Raw genomic sequence first — 21689 nt, forward strand, 5'->3', positions numbered from 1 at the left:
TGTATAACATATACACTTTATGTATCTATACGTTCTTATGTAATTAAACACAGACTGGTTAAAGAAAACTGAAAATAGAAGGCAAACATCACTTCAGTAGAGAAAGTTCTAGTGAGAACTTTTACAACACCTTTCCTTTCTTTGTTTATACACATCGCATTGCTTTTTAGTCTCCTTTCAGGCCTTTTAACTGAATAATCTACATAGTTGTTTAGAAAGGTTATTACTTTTATAGTTCAAGTTGTATTTGTATCTCTAAGCTTATGTTTATGAAAAAATAATTTCCCCAGAGATATAATGATATTGTAGATACTACTTACCACTTGAGTTTCATGGACAAAAATCACATAACTCGTAAATGTGTGAGAAACAGCATGTAAAACTCGCCTTGTTCCCCTGGCCATTTTCAAACGGTGGAGCTTCTTGTGGGCCAGATCCAGTGTGGGGCATGCAGCAGCTGTGGCAGCTCCAGATCCCACTGTGCTTGTGCTGGAGCTGGATTGATTTACTGTTACTGTAGTGGGAGCTCTGGCAAGGCATACAGCAGTGGTGTCTCTAGAATAGGGCTGCAGAGGTAGGTCGCAGCAGTGATGACAGATAAAGTGGCCAGAGGGTGACCAGGGCTATATCATTTTCCTGCTGACAGTTGGCATGTTCACTGGGGCTCAAGTGCCCTGGATTCTGTGGGAGGCCACTCCCTTAATGGTGATGCCCCCAGCTTTGAGTTTCTCTGAAAGTTGAAGTTAACATATAGTGGTAGCCTTCCGGTTTAAAATTCATCCTATGCTTGTATTTTATTTTTGAGCATGGCCTGATCAAAATTATGAGTTTTAAAATTTGGGGGGTTTTATTTGCTTATGTTAGCATCAGGGTATGTACCCTAAACTTTTCCCAGTTCTTACTGAAATCTAAGTAATATAAAAAATAATAAACAAGTACAAATTAAGATCCCAGAATCAAGTGGATGTTTTTAGGGAGAGAGTTTCCCACCCATAATAACACTTTCTAGAACAGCTGGAGTTATCTCTGACCCAGTGAAGAGCTTAGAATTACATATTTTGCTGTTAGCATAGCTCTTATATATGACAGTGCATTTACATATAGCATATATGTACTATTACTTATATTAACATACATTTATTTTGACATCCAATATTACATGTTTGATCCTAAATCATCAGGACTGTATTGGCATTGTAATGTCACATCACAGTAGCATTATCTGGAAGTCTCAATTTTATGGAGATTCTTTAATTGGCATGGTCTGTTTCTCATAGTTAGGTTGTTCATAACCTTATATTGAAATTGTTTTGGCAAAGTTGTGGTGCTCTCCACGTTTATTCACTAATGAACTTCCCACATTTTACTATTTTTTCTGTACAAAATACTTTATAGATTTCTAACTATACGTATTAGTCCACATTAAAAAAGAAGTTTGCTGGATTTACATCAGTTACTAAATTGTTTTATCCCAAAAATTTTCCCTCTTCCCAAAGTTCAGAAGTATTATGCGTGTGTGCATATGTGCATGTTTTGTTACTTGTGCACATACTCACCTGTATAAGTCAAAGGATTTAAGATCTTTTTAGTGATTAAATTGGATCACAGCTGTTTTCTAAGAAATTTGTGAAGTGCATTAAGAAATTGTCAAGACACTGAACTTGTATTAATTTCTTAATCATATGAACATTTCAGTATCTATATTTTCAATGTTAAATAGTCGGGCTGTTTCAAAACACTTCATTGTGAACTGAGACAAAAATAAAACACTTCCATGAAGTAATCTGGCATGGTAGAGCCATTAAAATGCACACAAACCTCATTATTTTAAGAAAAAAATTAATTGGTCTTGGATAATTTATATTGCTTGATGTGATTAATCAAGAGCATTGTGCCATGCCATATCTGATGTAGGAAGATCTGTTTGGTCTGATTCTTAATGGCACTCTTTCATGATGGGATATAACAAAGCCAAGTATGGAACAATGGAATTATTGACAAAGGAAAGCTGTATTTTAAAAAAACCCTGTTTTTGAGCATACTGTTTTTTAAAATGCTTGTTATGGTTTATTAAAATGTCACTAAGGATGCAATACATGTGATAATTAAGGAAAGGTTGAAGTAAATAGCCACACATTGGAGTGGTAGGTATTTCACAGGAGCGGGACAGCTTAACATAGATAAATAGGTCTGTCATGGTTGGGGTCTGCCAACATCTTTGAAGCTGCTCTTCTATAAAACGATAGCCCACCCCAGTATCCCTATGCAATGGAGGGGAAACAGGTAGCATAAATTCACATTTAATATCTGATGTGTTTGGATGTATCAGAACATAGGGGAGACCAGAAAAAATGTAGCCACGATCCTTGCTTAGATTTAGGCTTAAACAGCTTCACTTTTCAGAAGCAACAGTTTCTTACCTGAAGGAAAAATTTAAGGTCGATTCTTGCCATGATTACAAAAAGATCAAATACACTAACACTATGAAAAAAGAGCAGCTGATAGAGAGAGGTGGAAATGCTTCCTTGTAGGTTCCTGTGCCACACTGCATGAAGTACAGTAAGCAATGCAATATAAAATATTTTCTATGTTGCATTTTTAACATAAATGCATAATGCTTTTTGGAGTGATAGGAAGATGCTTTATTATTATATGCACACATGCGCGCGCGCGCCCACTCTCTCTCTCTCTCTCTCTCTCTCTCTCGGGTTATAAGGTATATGACGGCTAGATGCAAATTAACATTGTGGTACCTGTACAGCATGTAGGCAGAATTTATGTTCTGTAGTCATAAAAAGCAGCCACAGATTGACTTATTTTGAACAGCTGTACAACTACCTAAGCCAGTGGCTGGAGACCTTTAACAAGCTGCAGGCCAGAACAGCCTGGCTTTATTTTGATGCAAGCCAGGGGCTTTGGCGGCATAGCAGCAGCAGGGTGCTGTGTTTGCACTTCTGCCCATGCTGGGGCAGGTGGCTGAGACCTGCGCTCACTCTGCTGCCACTTCCACCAGCCCTCTGCTCCCTAACTGCAGCATAGGCACATTTTCCAGCTGGTGGGGAGCTGCACCAGGGCTGGGCGTCTGTAAGATGCATCCTTGCTGCTGCTGCTTTTCGTCATTTCCCACCATCCATCCTACCACCTGCTGTTCTAGAAGCTGTGCCTGCACTGCAGGCAGGGAGTGGGAGGCCTGGAGGAAGTAGAGGCAGTGCAAGGCCTGGCCCCAGTGCAGCTCCTTGCTGCTTGGCCCTGATGTAGACACAGGTACAGTCAAAGCCCTTTGGCTTCATGGGCCAGATCCAGTGGCTTCATGGGCTGGATTCAGCCGTATATTGCTGACCCTTGACCTAGGCACCTGGATTCATTGGTCTCCTTTTTTGTTTTTAAAAGATCCTAAATTGGGTGGACAGGCTACTGCACTGCATATGCTCAGAACTGATCCACATCATCCATGTAGGTTTCTGACTACTTCATAAGACCAGTGGTTCTCAACTCTTTCGGACTCGAGGCATACCTCGTAGGACTCAAGCCACCCCTCCATACTTTTTGTGAAGTAAGTGGCACCGAATTTTAAAACACATGAATATTTTCTTGCAGATGGTCCAGGCAGTAGAGGTGGGGGACTGGCAGGGACCAAGCCCAAGCCTACACTCATCTGCTTATCTTCTTACCATGTGGCACCCCAGGATGCTGTGGCACTCTGGCTAAAAATCACTGTCCAAAGCTCTGTTATGTTCAAAATTGCTGTGGGAGACTCATCAAGTCCCAGTTTTGTAATGGTGACTCTAGAGCATGCCTGTTAACTATTTGACATTGTGTGCAGCTTGTTACAGAATGCATCGTGTGCCTTTCATATGATAACCTAGCCTTTACTGAACTTGCCCAGGAAGTGGGAGGCCTGGGTTACAGGCACTTTTCCTCTGGGGATTCAGACCCACCTCACAAGAGCACTTTAACTGCCAGACTGTGGGTTGGAGATGTGGCCTGAAGAAGACCAGGTAGGATGGAGTGTGACTTCATAACGTGCTGATACAGGCACTTTGCTGCTGCATGATAAATTGAAGATTCTGGGTTCTGGTCCCTGCTGGACTTTGTGCATGAGGCTCATCCCTCCTTAGTGGTCTGGATCCCAAGGTAACGGAAGCACCACCCTTTAACCCTGAATGTGATGCCTAAACTGCAAACTGGAAAGGAATTTCAGTTATGCCCCCACAGCTAGTATGTCCTGTTTGCTAGATGTAGGTGCCTCTATGCAAATTATTGAGGAGATATGGATTGCTGTAGGTCTCTCCCTTTATTGTACAACAAGCCTAGGTATCTAACTCTATCAGTTTGGTTCACTTTTGAGGCAAAGGTGCCTACATTTTAGGCATTGTGAAACATCCCCAGTGAAAGTGCCTATGAGGCTGATTTTGATCTCAGCCCCCATTGAAAGTGTGTCTCCTAGTCACTCTATGCATTTTTGAAAATTACGCACTTTGTTTAATCTCTTGCAAAGTAAACTACCATTAAAGGCTCTTCAATGCAGTTATGGAAATAATTATGGGGATATGGAAATATTAGTTTGCAGCACAATAGCTTACAAACTAATAACAGCAAATGAACCAAGCTATGTTAACAGAGACAAAAGCAGCTGTCCAGTTCCATCTTTATTGATGAGCAGTTTTCCCTATCTGTATTGTATATCTTGGGTATGTAAAAATACCTTGTGTACCCACAATCCTGGTCATGCTATGGTAAACCTTCTCTCGACTTCCATTTATGATGCTTCATAGCCTCTAATGACTCTCCTACATAGATTTTGGAGTGATAGTGAAATTCTCTGAGAATTTAACTGCTGTTTCTGCTGCTGCTGTTTGATTGATTGGCACCAAAGTCAGATATACCAGTAGAAGTGAATTCGGTGGTTTTTGTCCCAGTGTTGTGATATGTAGTTCTGGTCTCAGTGCAGGCCATTATACAGGCTATATACTTGTAAAGTTGATAGTCATTTAGAATTTAGGTGAAATTTTTCCAATACATTGATAATAGGTACTACTATTGTAATAACTAAAGACTCTTGTCTGAAAGCTCCTGATTCTTCTTTAGTCCAAAGAGACTTATCTGATTCAGAATATGACATCTACCATATTCTTACATCCAGTTATTAGTTTTCGTTCGGTTTTTGACTACAGAAAAACAGCGATTTTTCTGCCACAAAGGACTTAGAAAGATCCCAGTAGATCAGATGCATTTAACATTATGGATTCCTGTTTGAAAACTTTGGGTTTACCGTATGAATCGCGTTTGCACACCTAATGTTGTGTGACACCCAATATTACCCTTGAAAAGATGTCAGGGCCCACCAGGGTATCTCAGCAACCTGGTTGAGAATCATTGGCTTATGTTACTGAGAAGTAAGCCATGTTAGTCAGAAGACAAAGTAGATATGCATCTTTATAGACTAACCTAGGGGTACTCCGTCCCCAGCTTGCGGGCCAGATCCAACCTGTGCTGCTGCATCATCTGGCCTGTGGAGCGCCGCATGGATCTTGATGTTTAGTGGCAGGGTAGGTGTGGGACCGTTTCCTCGGCCATCAAATTTCCAGACCTTTGGAGAGTCCTTGGCCCTGCTTGCTGAATTGGTCGCTTGATCTCAGTGCACAGGCCTGGGAGGTGGTGATGCTCAGCCTCAGAACCCAATCCTGGTATGGGGAACCAGGAGGGAGCAGTGTCAGGCCTTGGGGATCCAACGACAGAGACTCACTGGAGGAGGAGAGGTGGTGGGGTAGGAGAGATTAAGCAAAGGAGTAGTAAACCCATAGGAACAAAAGGGTCATAAGTATAATCCAGGTTATGAGATAAGATTCTCCATAGTTCCTGTTTAAACCATACTTAACACAGTCCAGTTTGTGGATAAGTTCTTGTTCCATAATTTTTGTGTTCAAACAGTTTTTTTTTTAATTTTTTGCTTGACAGCAATCTTGAAGTTAGTGAATTAGTAGCCATAAAGAACATCCCTGACAAGAAAACTTATTCTGTTTCTATTCTGCTCTTCTACTTTGTCACCAGACACAACTATTTCAGGTTTGGGGACTTTCTTCCAACAAATGGCACAGCCATGGACATACCTGTGGACCCCCAGTATGCCAGTATATTTATGGCAGACCTTGAAGTTTGTTTCCTTTGCAGCTGTGCTCTCATCGCCTCAGTATACCTGAGGTGTATTGCAAATATTTTCATAATATGGACACACAAGAAGGAATCTCTAGAGCAGTTTCATCAAGACTTTAAATTCATCAAACTGATTCTGGATTACTGCATGCAGTAGATTCATTACAGTGAAGATTTGCAGTGGCTACATTGCAGCAGAAACCTACTGACCATCACAGCTACCTTCATGCCACCAGCTTTCATCCTAAACACACTTCTAGATCCATCCTTGTCCCAGGGACAACGGGACTAGGGGGAGACCCTGGCCCAGAGCCAGAGGAAATACTCTCTTATGCTTCACAGGAGGTGGGAGCAGTGGCGGTGTGCAGGCCGGGGAACCACCCGCGTGGCTCATTAGCCGCACTTTCATACGGCTGGGGCGGAGTGAAGTCAGAGAGGGGCGCTGCTCCGTGGAAATAAAACGCAGCCCCGAAGGCAGAGGGGGCGCGCAGCGGGAGGACGTGAAGCCCGGGGGGAAGCCCGGGACTGGAACTGGCCACCCTCAAGGGGCCTTTGCCGAGGGCCGAATAGGCTGCAGCCGCTCCGGGAGCGACGGAGGCTGGGAGAGCCGCAGCGCCGAGGAAGAGCGGCAAAATTGATGAGGGAGCCGGCAGAAGCTCCAAGGAGGAGCCCAGAGAGAGGGCCAGCTGGAACCACCGGTGGGGTAACGGGACGAGCTGGCAGAGGCTCCGAGGAAAGACCCAGAGAGGGAGCCGGCGGGAACTCCGGTGAGGGAACCGGGATAAAGCCGGCAGGAACTCCGGTGAGGGAACCGGGATAGAGCCAGCGGGAATCCCAGGGAGACCAGGCAGAGATGCTGGCGGGACGTCGGGAAAGAAGGCCGCAAGGGCAAGGAGGGCCCTCGACGCCTGGTCCTTGTCTGGGGACAAGGAACAGAAGGTCCGCGGTCAAAGGTGGCGTTGGCCGGGGTGTAGGGGAGGTCGGAGCCCCATGAGAGCCCGCCCAGGGGCGCTTTGGCTCTGGAGGCCGCAGAGAGGGGGACCCCCCAGCTGTGGGCTCAGCTGCGACGGCGGGCGGCGAGGTCCAGGGACTCCCCAGCAAGAGCGGGGCAGATCTGGTTAGCCACCCACGCAAGAGTTCCCAAGAGCGCCTTTTGGAGCAGAGGCGGGCACAATCCTCTACAGCCAAGGTCTGTTATAATTGGATATGCTCTCATCCCACTGACTAGGATGAAAGCCTTAATGATCTAGAGCAGGGATTCCTACAATTATAATAGTCTCAAAACTGTAGCCATTCAAATCAACAAAGTTAGACTCAGACTTTGCTTTGACTTGCTAAAATAAGGACAACAGAATTCCTGTAATTGTCACCTACAATCCCAGCTTGAACACCTAAGACATGTCATCAATGATCTCCAGTCCCTTCTGGAAAAGGATGACTGTCTCAAGGTAGCCATGGTGGAGAAACCTGTCCTGACTTAGAGGTAGTCCTGCAAGTCAAATAGCATCGCCCAAACAACAGACTGAGGAACTCCCATCCTTACCAGGCCTTGCAGTAGACCAAAATGCCTGCTGTGTCCCCACATCAGCACAGATCACATTATCACTGGACCTAATAACAAGAGTACAAGATCCAAGGTCCATCTACCTGCAACTACCAATTTTATATACACCATCACCTGCTTACAGTGTCCCTCTGCTGTCCACATTGGACAGATAGCAATCTCTACATATAAGAACAAATGAGCACCTATTTCAGTTATCAGCTGCAGAAAGATGCAAAAGCCTGTGGCAGAACACTTCATCCTTCCTGGTCTCTCCATTGCTGACCACAGGATTGCTGTTCTCAGGAAAAAAATTAAATGTCAGTTTGAATGGGAAACTGGAATAAGAAATGCTCTACAAATTGGACTGTTAAGTATGGTTTAAATAGGGAACATGGGTTCTTACCTCATTACTTGGGTAAGCTTAGGTGACCCTTTTGTTCCTATGGGTTTACTGCTTGTTTTCTTGCCTCTCCTACCATGACTATCCTTCCTCCTATCTCTCCCTTCCCTTTGTCTTTTGTATTCTGATTTTTCTCTCCTCCTTGTACTGTTTTCTGTATGTCCTTTCATAGCAGCTGATGAAGTGAACTTGGGTTTACAAAAGATTATGCTTTCTCTCTATATCTCTTATTGAATTAGTCTATAGGGCTAAATACAGACAATCAAAAAGCTCTAGGCTGAATCGATTCAATATTTGCAGATTGTGTAGATTGCACTTTTGAAACCAGAAAGGCAGCCAGACCCCCACAGTGGCCCATATCAGTAGCTGGGAGGTGCCTAGAGCATGCTTTCTAGCCTGCCAGCCACTGCCAAAGGCACCTGAATGCAGCTGAGCTGGGCTCATTCTTGATTGGCTGCCCAGTACATGCACCCCATCACCTTGCCATCACCCCTGGGGGGAACAGTTCCTTTGGCCTGGGGATGGCTGGCTCCCCTAGCCTCTGTGGGGGTTCCCTGCCCCTGGCAGGGTCCCATGAGACCTGCCCCTGGTGCAGAGAAGGGATTGACCCCTCCCATCCCTCAGTAGGGTCCTGCAGGGCCTGGCCCAATGCCGGGCTGACAGGTACAAGCAGAGGCTAGGGAGCAGAGGTTTTACTGCCTCGGCTCTGTGAAAGCAGGGGGATGAGGCCGAGGGATCCCAGCCAGCTCTCTAGGCTGCAGAGGGTGAAAAGCCCAGGGCAGGGGCCTGTCCCCTCCCCGTGCCTTGCAGACCCCAGTTGGGGAGTTGGTGCTGGTCTGGGGGTGTGTTGAACGCAAGGGCAGTGGGTGAGGGGCAGGGCTAAGGTGATTCTAGCCTGGGTTGAGGGTCTGTGGAGGAGGCGGCAATAAGTCCTTGAAGGGTGCTTTCCCTCCCCTTGTGCTGTGCAGGGAGGCTGGGGTCTGTTCCCTTGCTCCCAGTCCCTCCAGCTGACAGGCACAGGCAGAGAGGCTATGGAGCAGAGGCTTTACTGCCTCAGCTGTGTGGGTGGGTGGGGTCAGCCCTGTGCTGCTGGAGTAGAAAGCATAGCCCAAGGCTGCTAAACATCCTGAGTTGCTGGGGGATGCGAGTTAACTTGAATCAGGAGGGGATCTTGGACAGAAGTTCCATAAATCAATTAAAGTCTGATACTACATTCATCCAGGTTTCAGCAATTCTGAAAGTGGCTTATGTGCACTGATCTTCTGTTCTGTTACAGGTTGAAACCAGCATCTGATCACTTAAATCATTTCATGAGCAACTTCTGGGCATTATACATACTTGTGCTGCAGCGCCGGGAGCTTTTAAAAGTGCCTGGTGCTGTGGCTCATGCAGTTGTATAAGCAGCGAAATGCACATCGGTGCTGCGGAAATGGCGGTAGCGCACTGCCATCATTTTCTGCATGCGCATTTTGCCGCTTATACAGGTGCGTGTGATTCAGCGCATTATGTGTCAGCTCATGCGCGGAGCAGACTCAGTTAATCAAGTCTGCTCCAACCCGCTAGATATCCAGCGCTTTGTGGAACAAAAACTTATATGTATAAATGCCCGTAGTTCTTAACCCTAAGGTGCATATCTACCTTTTTTTGTGTCATTGATTCAACTTACAAACAGATCATTTCACTTCTCCGTTGGTTACTCTTCTTCTAAATGTCACAGCCAGGGCTGTCCCTAGGGGGTGTGAATTGGGGCAACCGCCCCAGGCCCCACACTTTGGGGGGCCTTGCAGAGCTGGGTGGAGCAGCCGCAGCGACTCTGTGTTTCTGCCAACTTCACATCCAGATGCTCGGTACCCCCTTCTCCCACCCGATGCTGAATCTGCTGCCAGCTTCCTTGCACATGCTGATTTGCCCTGGGCCCTGCACCCTGCTTGGGTTGTCTCTGGTCACAGCTGTAATGGAACTCACCTGTTTTTTACACAGATGTTTAGTAAAGCTTAAATGGGATTTTGTGAAATTTAATTAGGGTTTGTATGGTGCTTTGAACAGGTTCAACATAATACAGTATCTGTTAAGTGTTATTTTGAGGATAATTTGTATAGTTTATTCTGAATTTGTGCATATGATTGCACAAAAGGGTTTCCATGGTCAAAGGGTCAACAATGTTGCAATACTATTTTTAGATTGAGTGTTATACCTGTTGCAGCAACATTTTTTTTAAACTCCAGGTTTACACTAGAGTTTATGAAGTTAGTCTTACTTTTCTGAATGATTTCTCTAATGCTTAGAATAGGGTAAACAAAAATCTTTGTTCTTAGGTTTTTGTAGCTGCTTGTTCCCTATAATTTATTTTTTAAAAATGTGGTAAATAACATTTCTCATTTTTATAAAAATGTGTCTTTATGCAAGCAGAATAATATTCTGAGTAAAAGTAAGGAGTAAATGTGGTTGCAGTCTGAAGAGTACTTTTGTGACTGAAACTAGAACCCCTTTTAGCATTTCCAGCTGCATACCTGTAATTTGCATCATCTCTAAAAAGAAGGCATTTACCACTCTCTTGTAAGGCGTATATCGAAAGCACATGCAGCAAATGTCATGCTGTACTTTGGTTTTGGAAGAGGTTGAGGTGTGGGGGAAGATCTGTTTAATTTTTTCAAAGAGGTGTGACATGGGCTTTCCCCATTTCAAATTAAAGGCACTTGTCTAACCAATGCTGGTACTTTACATACACTTGTGTGTGTGTGTGTGTGTGTGTAGATTTGTGCGTTCTTTTTCAGGTTTTTTGACCATTTGAACTTAAAAACTATCTACTGGAAATTGAAATGGTTCTGGTAAATAGTTAATTATTATTGTCAGGTGATTTCCAATATGTCATCCCATTAAATTACTGCATCAACACAGATCTTGAAATTACTTTTAATTGTTTCTGATGAGATGACAAATGGTGGGAGTATGTGGTTGATCAGGTGTTTTCCTAGGAAACAATCAGATCTTCATTGGTGTTGGCTGAAATTGGACAGAATTTCTAATTGGAGTATCAGCCATTAAGACAGCAAGGTCATAGGGCTTCCTGTAGTATAGATAAATGTGAAAATTCATGTCCTTAAATTTCCACATTGATTTCAACTAATGTGTTTACAGTTGCACATGGAGTGTTTTTTTGGATTGGAGTCTATGCTGGAAAGAGATTGGGATGGAAGTTTTCCTTCTCACAAAAGAGTTGACTAGACCTAGTGAACTTTAAGAATTTCCCATGTTGCTTCCCAGCTGCCATGTTCCTGTTGGAAGCACTAGACAACCAACTTAGCTTTTAGGTGATCTGTCAGACAGGTACAAGAGCTGAAGTAAGGTCTTTCCCTACGAGTTCAGTATATGACATCAACAGAGCTCTTGACCTATGTTAACTCAGGGAGTGTAAAACTAGCAATCAAACCAGAATCTGTGGGTTGGTAGTTCTAATCTAACCAGTAAACTGACTCCCTATGTCAATCTGTTCATCTTGAGTCAGGATGGAAGTTTGCATCTGGAAGAAAGAAATTAACTGTGACTTAAAAATATGTCCTCACCTTCTGGATGAAAGAAGCTAATGCTTTTTTAAATACTTTAAAAGATGCTTACTGGAATACAGATTTCCCAAAATATTCTTTTGTGTTTTCATTGCTTGGATTGCCTTACATGTGTTTAAGGGATGCTGCAGTATGAAAGAGTTTAAATGAAATCAAATAGTATATTCTACAGTTGCTAAGAATTTGCTGAGATTTTGTAGCAGCTTCTTATTGGTTGATGTTAGGCATTTTTCTACAGTAAGGTTATTTATTGGCAACTAGAACATATATATTTTTTTTCTTTGTGAAACTGTCATTGTAAAAATGAAGCTATCATTGTAAAACTTACAGTTTTGACAATAAGGACTGCCCTCCAATATTTGAAGCCTGCTGGGCTCCCCATAAAAATTGAAACCATAAACATTTTATAGAGGGAGATGAATTGCTGGGATACCAACATAAATTTTAAAAGAAAAAGAAAATCTTTTTGATTTAACTGCATGCAACCCTGTGTGCTGAACTTCTGTGGGCCTGTCTGTACTGTTTCCATGCTGTTCCTGAGAGTGCTACTGAGGTGTGTGCAGTGGCCAATGCACTCCCATTCCTTGTGTCTGACAGAAATGAGGCAGTCAGGGACCCTGAGAGCAATGACAGGGGTTACTTCACAGACTTGTATCTGGACCTGGTGCGTGCAGAGCAGGATAGGTGAACAGTGGCATGGTGCCTGGCCATGCTGTTTGGAGTGCTGTGGATGCCCCCCAAAATGCTGACGAGGTCAAGTATTGATGGAATGTCTGCTTTTCATTTAAACAGTGTACCAGAAAAAAATAGCTTAGTAATCAGAAAAGCATTCTTTTTAGTCCTGTATCATTTTAATAGCTTTTAGGGAATATAAATATTTTACAGAGGTCAGAGATGCAGTGGATTTAGGACCTGAGGGATGTGCAGTGTTACACATTGAAAAATTGCACCCTGACTTGGAAAACTCGGGCCTCACTCAGGAAGTGCTTACACACCTCTAAATAACATTATGCACTAAGTAGTCTTGAGTTCATCAGCTTAAAATACTCTTCTGTATAAATGTTGGATGAACTGATGTCTTGCTATAAACATCTTTCTACAAACAGATCATCCAATCCTGGAAACCCTTACTTATTTGTGAATTTTAAGTACAGTCTTAAGCATTTAGCATCATTGGAATCAGTAGGGTTACTTGCATGAATAAGACTTTTCAGACAAACAGCAGACTTTGGGTCCGGTTGTACCCATCCAATGTCATTGTTACCTTGCTGTTTTCAGGTTGTTAGCCATACCTGACTGTAAAGATACCTATATTGTCTGATTACTTTTTTTTTTTTTTTTCCTTTTCCCCCCAACCTACTGCTCTTTGTTCAAGAGTTAATGCTGTTTCCAGAATGTCACTGGTAACTTTTTATATACTGTATTTACTCAAATTCAACATGAGATTCCCTCCACCCCTTCAGCACGGGGGAGAAAAGTGCCATCTAGGATTTGAATACCAGCTCCAGGTAGGCAGTGGCTCTGGCCCCAACCCAATCCTGGGCCACCGCCACTGCTATCTGGCCAGGTCCAGGGCCACTGCTGCTGCCTGGCAGGGGTTTGGGTCAGAGTCAGAGCTGCCACAGTGACTGCCTGGCCTAGGTTGGGGCTGGATTTGGGTAAATACAGTCATTTAATTATTTTTTTTTGGTGTAAACTTCAGCAAGTAGGTATAAACTGCATAGGGAAAAAGTTTCCTTTGAATATTTCAGTAGCCTCCCATATCTGTAAATCTGAATTATGAAAAACCTTAGTCATTCAACAAGGAAGTAGTTAACCAAATAACTTTTATAAAATAACATCTAAAGAGCCTGTTGGTTTTGCTCAGGAAGCTTGCATTTGTAGAATTTGTGCTACATCATTATTTGTAATACTGAAACTATTGCTTACCAATCACACTAGCGTTTTACTTCAAGAACTGAAAGTAATGTTTACAAGCTAAAAAAAACATTCAGTTATTGGGTGAATTCTGCTTTCACTCAAACTGGTGTAAATCTAGAGGAGCTCAGTGGAAGTCAGCAAAATTAGTTTGGATTTACATTACTGTGATTGAGGACAAATTTGTTTAGCCATCTTTAGAAAGGGATTATACATATAGTTAAAATGTAAGATTGCTAAACCTTATGATTAAAAAAAAAAAAGCCAAAAATAAATAAAAGGTAGAAGTCCATTAAAAATACCCATTAGGAATTAAAATAATGTGTTTTTTATTAACTCCGTAAATGATTTGGATTTTTTTCCCCCTACAAATAAACTTGAATGTCTTGTTGATGAAGCAGCAAAAGCTTTCTATGAACAGAACGAAGGAACATTTTAAGTGTTTACGCTGGAATTGTGGACATGCATCTGTCCCAGCTGTCAGTGGAGGGTTCAGGATTGAGAGTGTAGTTGGGAGTAAAAAGGTAAGAAAAGTTTATTGACTTAACAGAAAAACACAACCATGCGTAATAACAAAACAACCATGACAGACTATAACAATTCACATTGGCAACTTATTGGCAGCCCCCTCTGCCTGATGTACGACAAGTTCCTTTTCTACAAAACTTAGCAAAGTCAGGTGTCCCTGATTAGTGCTGTCCGAGGGGTACCAGGAAGGACCCTAGTATTCAGTCTTCAGGCTCCTCAAGATCCACAGGCCCACCAAAACCAGGTCAGCAGCTAACTTTAAATCAGTTGCTTTTCTCACAGAGCTGCATTTCTCTTCTAAATGATTTCCAGATGTGCTAGCCGACTTATAACTTCTCAGCTATACTGATAACTTATAGCCATACAGATTCCCCCACTGCAAACTTTCCTTAGGACTGACCAATAGCAGTACACACCTTTGCATTCTTTTGATAAGGTTAATTTTTACTCCACAAGGCCTAACTTACTACTTCTACAAGGCTTTGCTAAATTTACTAGGCCTCACTACATACAAGGCCTCATTACTCTTTAACTTTAATTAGGCTCTTAGTGGCAACAAACGGCTTATAACACATGAACAAATGATAAGAAGCTCCTGGTCTAATCTTCACAGCATTCAGCAAACACCTTAGACACAATTTTCAGCTGTCACATGCATCTTATGGCTATCTCATCTCAAATGATAATCTCATCTAGTTGCAAAGTAAGCAAGCTTGTGCTATGTTTGTTCCTTGATGGGAAATCTTGAAGAATAACTTACTAATTGAAAGTTGTTGCTAGACCAGTTCTAAATCTTGTTAATATATTTCATGGTTATTTTACTTGACGAGATCTAAAACTTATATTTTGACTTCTTGTGGTCGCTAAAGTCCCTATGGCTTTGTCAGCCCTTGTGTTAACCCTCATTTGCTGGGCGTATTCTAATGTAATTACATTTTGTCTACATGAAAATTCCCTCTTCAGTTTCAAAATGATGGGGTGATTGAAATATTCAACTCTTGTCTAACTGCTGATTAAAATAAAGTAGTGAATCTTTGCAGAATTGTTTTTATCATTTGAGTTTCAGATGTTTTGGGAATGAAAGCTGTTAAAATGTAGGTGGCCTAGATTTTCTATGCAGATTGACACCTTTGCACCACTTTAGCAGTGCAAAAGAGATTTTAAATTGCCGAATGGTGGCAGGTGAGAACATCTCCGTTTATCGGGGAATACCACAGTGACCCAAAGCCAACATAGGGACAGATTGGAGCCATGCAGAAGTGTGTTGTGTGTGGCTGCAGAGCACTGTGCCTCAGCCAGTGGACCAGTCATTAGATGGCCACTTCTGTAATGTAGAGAAGTATAGTGTTTCAAACCCAGGGGTGTGAAACATGGCTTGTGGGTTGGACCCAGCCTGTTCACCTGGACATCCAGATGCAGGCTTTTGCCCCAGCTCTGGCTGCAGTGGTGGAACTTCCTGTGATAGCAGCCAGCACCCTGGGGAAAGCAACACTGTGGGTAAAAACCCTGCCACCCTGGTCAAAACTGAGGAAAATGTCTGAGCTGGCTCTGGCTGTGGTGTAGTGCTGCTGAGTTTCTCCTGCCCTGGCTGCCACTGTGGTGTTGGCTGTGCCCTGGAAGCCCCACCTCCTTGCCTGCAGTGGCACTGGGGCTGCCAGTGCCCTAGTTTCCCTGGGTCATGGCCTGCTACCATGAGAACTCACAGTGCTACTTGGGTTGCCAGTGCCCAGCTGACTGGAGTGCTGGCTGCCTTCATGAGAAGCCTGTCTATAATGGGCAGAGCCCTGGTTGTGGCTGGAACGAAGGGGCTTCTGCCTGCAGTGCTGCTAGAGATGTCTATGCCTCTGCACAAAGCAAGGGTCAGGCTGTCACTTGGGAAGCCCTACCACCACTGGCACAGCCAGAGCTCTGGCCATGGTGATGGAGCCTCTGACCATGGTGCTGCTGGGGTTGCTTGCACCCTGGTGAAAGCTGGGGCCCTGGCTTTGGCCAGAAGCCCTGCCACTTTGGGTCTCTCCCTCTCACACACTCAACCCAGTGTCCCTGAAGGGCCATTCACAGCCACAGTGGCCCTGCAGAGTTCCTCATGTGTGTGCATCCCACCATCCCCATATGCACTGTATCCTTGCAGGGTCATTCACGCACTGGTGTTGGAGCTTCTGCCTGTAGTTGTGTTGGGGCTGAAATGGACAGGGTGTGGCCTGCCGGCTCCTGAAAGGGATGGGATGTGGCCCTCTGATTTCAGTTCACACCTCTGCTCTAAACTGTGCTGTGAATCAGCATTAAAAGGTGGCTTATTTTCCCATCTTCCTCTACCTAGGTTCAGCACTGAGCACAGTTCAGCCAGACCAGGAATCCAGCCATAATTTTTATTCAGTATCAAAGTACCATTAAACATCAAGATTCGATACAACAGGCATTCACTGGGATGATGTTTTGCAGTTACGTAGCCGTATAGTATTGAGAGAAATTTGCTTTGGGGAAAATGCCAAGCGAACAAAACCCCCAACTCTCCCTCACAAAAAGAGACCTCCAAACTCCAGGGGGGGTTTAAGTAACATTGGTACAAAATGATATATGTGACAAATCTGTGAGTTAAATTTGTTTTTAAATCAGATGTCAACTTAATAGTTGGGGTATTGCTGCAAAATGAAAGGTTTAAATTGTTTTCTATAAGACATTAGTTATTATTTATGCCTGCTTTTTATCTGCTGTTTAGTTTTTTGATGAAAATATTGATATTTTCTGTCTGTGCACTAAGTATCAACATTACAATTTAATTTGTCTTGGATGTAATTTCATACTATTCACTCACACACCTTATACAGTTTTCCCAACTGCTGCTTTCTTTTCAGCAACATCTTTCAGAAGTTACAGTGCATTTCTCTTTGAATATAAAGCAGTTTGGTAATACTAAAAGTGCTTTGGAGTATATCAGCAAGTCGTTACAGTAAAAGTCTTCAAGAGGCAATACATTAGGCAAAAAGCAGCAGTAGAGATACCTGTAGAGAGCACCATACGTGCCCTTAAGCAAAAGACAATAATTAGTTTCTCTTATTCCCATGCAAACTGTCCCAAGTGTTGATGTTTATGAAATGCAAAGATCACTGCAATGCCATTTCATGCTTTGCGCTGTTGGAGTTGTTTATGCCCATTCAATTTTTAATGTACCTATAAGATGTTTTGATGAGGGCACTTAGCCCAAAGGAATTTGCATGCTTGATCACACCTCTACTGATTTAAACACAAAAGTAAGGATGGCTTTTTAGAATATTTTAAGTGCTAACATGCTAATACTCACTCCAGTGTTAGTATTAAATGTTAACAAAATATTTATCTCAAAACATATTCAATTGATGAAATATGAAAGTGTTCCTGGCTGCTTCTGTCATGTTTATTAGGATCCTGGTCATTAAAAAGGTAGTGAAGTACCTGCTGTCAAGATAGCCTGCAGTGCTAGAAGTTACCCACTGCTTGTGGGTACCTGATTTGCTAATTATTTCACACACATTCAGATCATGTGTCTTCTACTTCAATGGAAAGAAGATAACTGACTAGAAGAGACATTTTCCTGAACATTTCATGTGATGTGACAACATATTACAGAAAGCATTGGTGGTATTTGTTTTGTACACCAGTAGTAAGAATTGTGTGACTCATTAACTACTAGTTTATTTCTGAAGCATTTATTTATATTCAGTAGATAAAAACTATGCACATTTTGGAATACCTCTATTGCTGCAGCTTAAGTAACTTTTTAAAAAAATGTAAAAATCCTGAAAACAAACTCTAATGTTTTCATTTCATATTTATAAATATAATTAAGAGAGGCTCTTGAGAGAGGTAATCCATTTAAAAAGATTATTTGATAGCTAGTGGTAATGTTTTATAGAGTGATTTTCTACATTTACTGATGTTGGCCTCTGAGGGGGTCAAAACTTGTTTTTGACCTGTTGATGTTAACACAGAATAAACTTCATGTGGAACCTCGTGCTGGTTTTGTGATATTGGGTTATGCCAGACAAATTATCCCTTTTGAGGATGGGGGAGTGCACTCATTTTCTCTCTCTTTTTTTTCCTTACTGATTTAAGCTAAAAACATGTTGGAGGAAAAATGAGAGCATACAAACTGACAAGACCCGAGTAGTCTTATTTAATACAAGGCAATGTCTACTGAATGCTAGAGAGGCTAATATCAGTAATGAGCTGCTTTTTTCTGTTAAAAAATGCCAAATTCTCTGATTAATTCACCCCCCGAAATCCACGTTTTTCCATGGTTAAAATGAAATGCCTATATATGTGTGCATGTGTATGTGTGTATAGGTATCAGTTGAACACAATGTTTTCTTGATATATTTACAATTATAAAGCAACTGGAAGCCTACCAGTGCCTCATATCAGTAAAATATAATACATTATAAACATGTATACATTTTGGCATTTCATTGTTTTTATTATAGAAAATTAGAGTTTCCCCTGCCCTTTCATTCACCAGGATGTGGGTCCAGCTGCTGCTGTCCCCCATCCCATTTTGTGGCACTGAGTAGCCCTGTATCTGCCTATGCTGTTGCTCCTCACTCCTGATCCACAGCCCACTGGGCCCTGCCAGTGTCCCTGACCCCCAGCCAACAGCTCCCCTGCACTGCCAGTGCCCCTCAGTCTTGACCCACAGCTTCCCAACCCCCAGGTACCCCTCACTTCCAAACCACAGCCCCCTGGCCGTGCCAGTGCCCCTCACTCCTGACCTACAGCCCCCTGGCCAGACCCTGCAGCTACACATTCCCACCCAGGCCCCAGTGGCCCTGGCCCTGCCCCTCTCCTTCCTTCCTTCCCTCCCACTCTCCCCCACTGTGGGGGTCTCAATCTGCTCTCCCCTTATCCCCATAGACTTACCTGCTTTCCAGGCTGCCTGGCTGCTGTATGCATGTGTGCACACACACATGCATATGGCGCCCCCTGTCTGATTCCCCCCCCCCAGGCCCAAGCAGCCTTTGCAGGCTGGAACTCTTAAAAGGAGAAAATAGGCATGATGATGTTCTGTTGTTCATTCTGCTTTCTTCATAGCGGAGTGCCAAGCTTGCCTATCATGGGCTGTATCCTCCCAGGACGTTTAAGTCCAGCCCGGATGACTGTACATGCCGCTTAATGCAGTCCTTGTAGTGGAGTTTGGGAATGGCCAACCTTCCTGCTGCCGTTTTCAAATTCACTGTACAGAACTCTCTTCAGCAGTCGATTGTTGTGCATACATATGACGTGGCTGACCAAGGTCATTTGGCGTTGTTATGGGTTTCAATAAGTGACAGTAGTCTTACTTTCAACAAAAGAGTTATAAGAAGGATGCAGTAAGTTAACTGAGACTTTTATAATTTAATTTTATAAATACAGAAAGTAGTGCATCACATTTACACTAAAAAAATGAAAAACACTGCACAATTTCATTACCTCTTATGCAGGAATAAAGAAAATAGTTATGCCTATAGTAGAGGTTATCATCTTCGTCTGGTTTACATAGCCAGCTAATTCTTCTCTGCCCTGCTGAGTTGCATTAAATATACTCATGTGTTGGTTGCATATAGAGGATTGGAATCACTTGAGTAACAGTAGTACCTCTGATATTGCTGTGATAAAATGGTATTTTGCAATTGTGGAAAGTAAATGAATAAAACACATTTTACTAAGCTGTCACTGGGTACTAACATTTCTGTGATAGTTGATTCATTCCTTTAGTATGCAAATTTTAAGTATACAAAGATCCAGTGCTTTTATTTAAGAAATGTGCCTGGAGGCTATATTGGTAGGCTTTAGGGAGATATCTAGTTTGGTGTGAAATAAATAGTTGTTAAAAGATCACATGAATTTGTGTCTTAGAAGATGAAAAGTAGAGCTGTGAGCATTTGAGAAAACCCTACTGTACCTGCCATGCAAGCTCACTACTTTTTTTTTTCAAAAGAAATCTCACTAATCTCACAAAAATCAGATGTAAAAGAAAAAAACAGAGACAAGATATAAACTGACAAATATTAAATTTAAGGGGATGAAATAAGACACTCAATCCCTATTTAGGCTCCAGTAGCCTCATTTTTTCAAGAAAGGAACACGTCCAGATCCCCATGTCTTAATAGAAGCTGTAGTTGGTTAGGCCCATATCCTCAAAGATAGTTAAGTTTTTACTCCTGTTTAGATATGCAGTTTACATTGGAATCAAATTTGAAGTTGAGTCGTGTTTCACAGCTAATTCAATAGGGAAGTAAGAGTTGAGCATTTGCATACCTTTTGAGGAGCTAAGCTTTTAGTTTTTGAAAATCTGCCTGCCTATCAATTTAAGTGCATTATTTAACTACTTATTTTTTTTCCTGAATAGTACATATCAATAAATTAGTTTAAAATCCAACAAATAATTAATCTATGTTGTTCCTACATATCAGAAAAATTGTCTGTACATATCTCATAAGCCATAGTGATTTAATAGAGATTTAGGCACCTAACTTAAAGTGTCTGAGTGTACTTATTTTGTTCTAAATGTAAAAAAAAAAAAAAAAAAAGCATTTTAGATAAGTCATAGTGGTATGATGATACTAGGCAATTTTTCAAATCAATCCCTAACGAACAAAAAAATGTTGTTTGAAACTGTTCATTTGGACAGTAAGGAAAGCAATGGCTCACAATTTAACAGTAAAGCAAAATTAATAAAATCTAGTTAATAACAGCTATTAGGTGATGTTGGCCTAATATATCTAGTTATTGTCAAAAATATTGAGACCTGTATTTCATTCTGAGTTTTACTAGTTTCTCTGTCTTGTTTTTCTGTCCTTAGTTTAGAGCAGGGGTGGGCAAAATATAGCCTGGCGGCTGGATCTTGCTCATGGCTGCCCCTGTGGTGCTTCACATGGGGCTGCACCCACGTGCAGTTTGCATCATGCTTCCATGTGCCTGGGTCCCGGCCAGCATGCAGCTTTTGGCGGGACTGCTCCCAGTGCGGCTGCAGCTGCCTGGATGCTGCTCTCCTCCCCTCACCTCCAGTGGGAGCTACCCAGCTGAACCTTCCCCGCGCCTGCCCAGAATGGTGCAGCAGGGGTAGGAGTGGGAGGAGATGCTGCTGTTGGAGGTGAGGGGAGCAGAGCAGCACCTGGGCAACTACCGAAAGCTGCATGTGCTAGCTGGGTTCTGGGCTGGCAGGGCTCTTCGGTTCCCCTTTGCTTCAGCTAAGTGGCTCCTGCCCAGCATGTGGAACTCTGGCTCCAGCTCCTGTATGCGTTCCTCCTGCTTGTGGCTGGCTGCTCGTTGTGCTGGGTGGGGGGGACTGGGTGGAAGATGATTAGGAGTTAGAGCCAGAGCTCCACACACTGGGCAGGAGCCATCTAGCTGAAGCTTCCTGCCCACCTAGAGTGGCATGGCAGGAGCAGGAGTAGCAGATGCAGCTGGAGGTGAGAGGAGGAGAATAGCCCGATTGGCCTGGGACTGAACCTGGGTCTGGCCAGTGTGTGTAGCTTCTGGTGGGGCTGTTCCTGGTGCACCTGCAGCTGGCCGAGTGCTGCTCTGCTCCCCTCACTTCCCGGTGAAGATAAGAGACCGGCTGGCTGCA

The 21689-nt window shown here is 43.0% G+C and overlaps 1 protein-coding gene across 7 annotated transcripts in view; it reads left to right on the forward strand.

Moving 5' to 3' along the window:
• GTDC1 (glycosyltransferase like domain containing 1) overlaps positions 1-21689 on the forward strand; it is a 302948-nt gene that overhangs the window by 35654 nt on the left and 245605 nt on the right. The window contains exon 1 of one of the 7 annotated variants that reach the window (XM_059727402.1): positions 3440-3553. The exons of the other annotated variants lie outside the window; for them this stretch is intronic. The gene's annotated coding sequence lies outside the window, so the exon portion shown is untranslated. Of the gene's footprint in view, positions 1-3439; positions 3554-21689 lie in introns of those variants that run through there. 7 annotated transcript variants of the gene reach the window in all.

Source organism: Alligator mississippiensis, chromosome 4 (assembly GCF_030867095.1).
Source record: "Alligator mississippiensis isolate rAllMis1 chromosome 4, rAllMis1, whole genome shotgun sequence".
NCBI lineage: Eukaryota > Metazoa > Chordata > Crocodylia > Alligatoridae > Alligator > Alligator mississippiensis.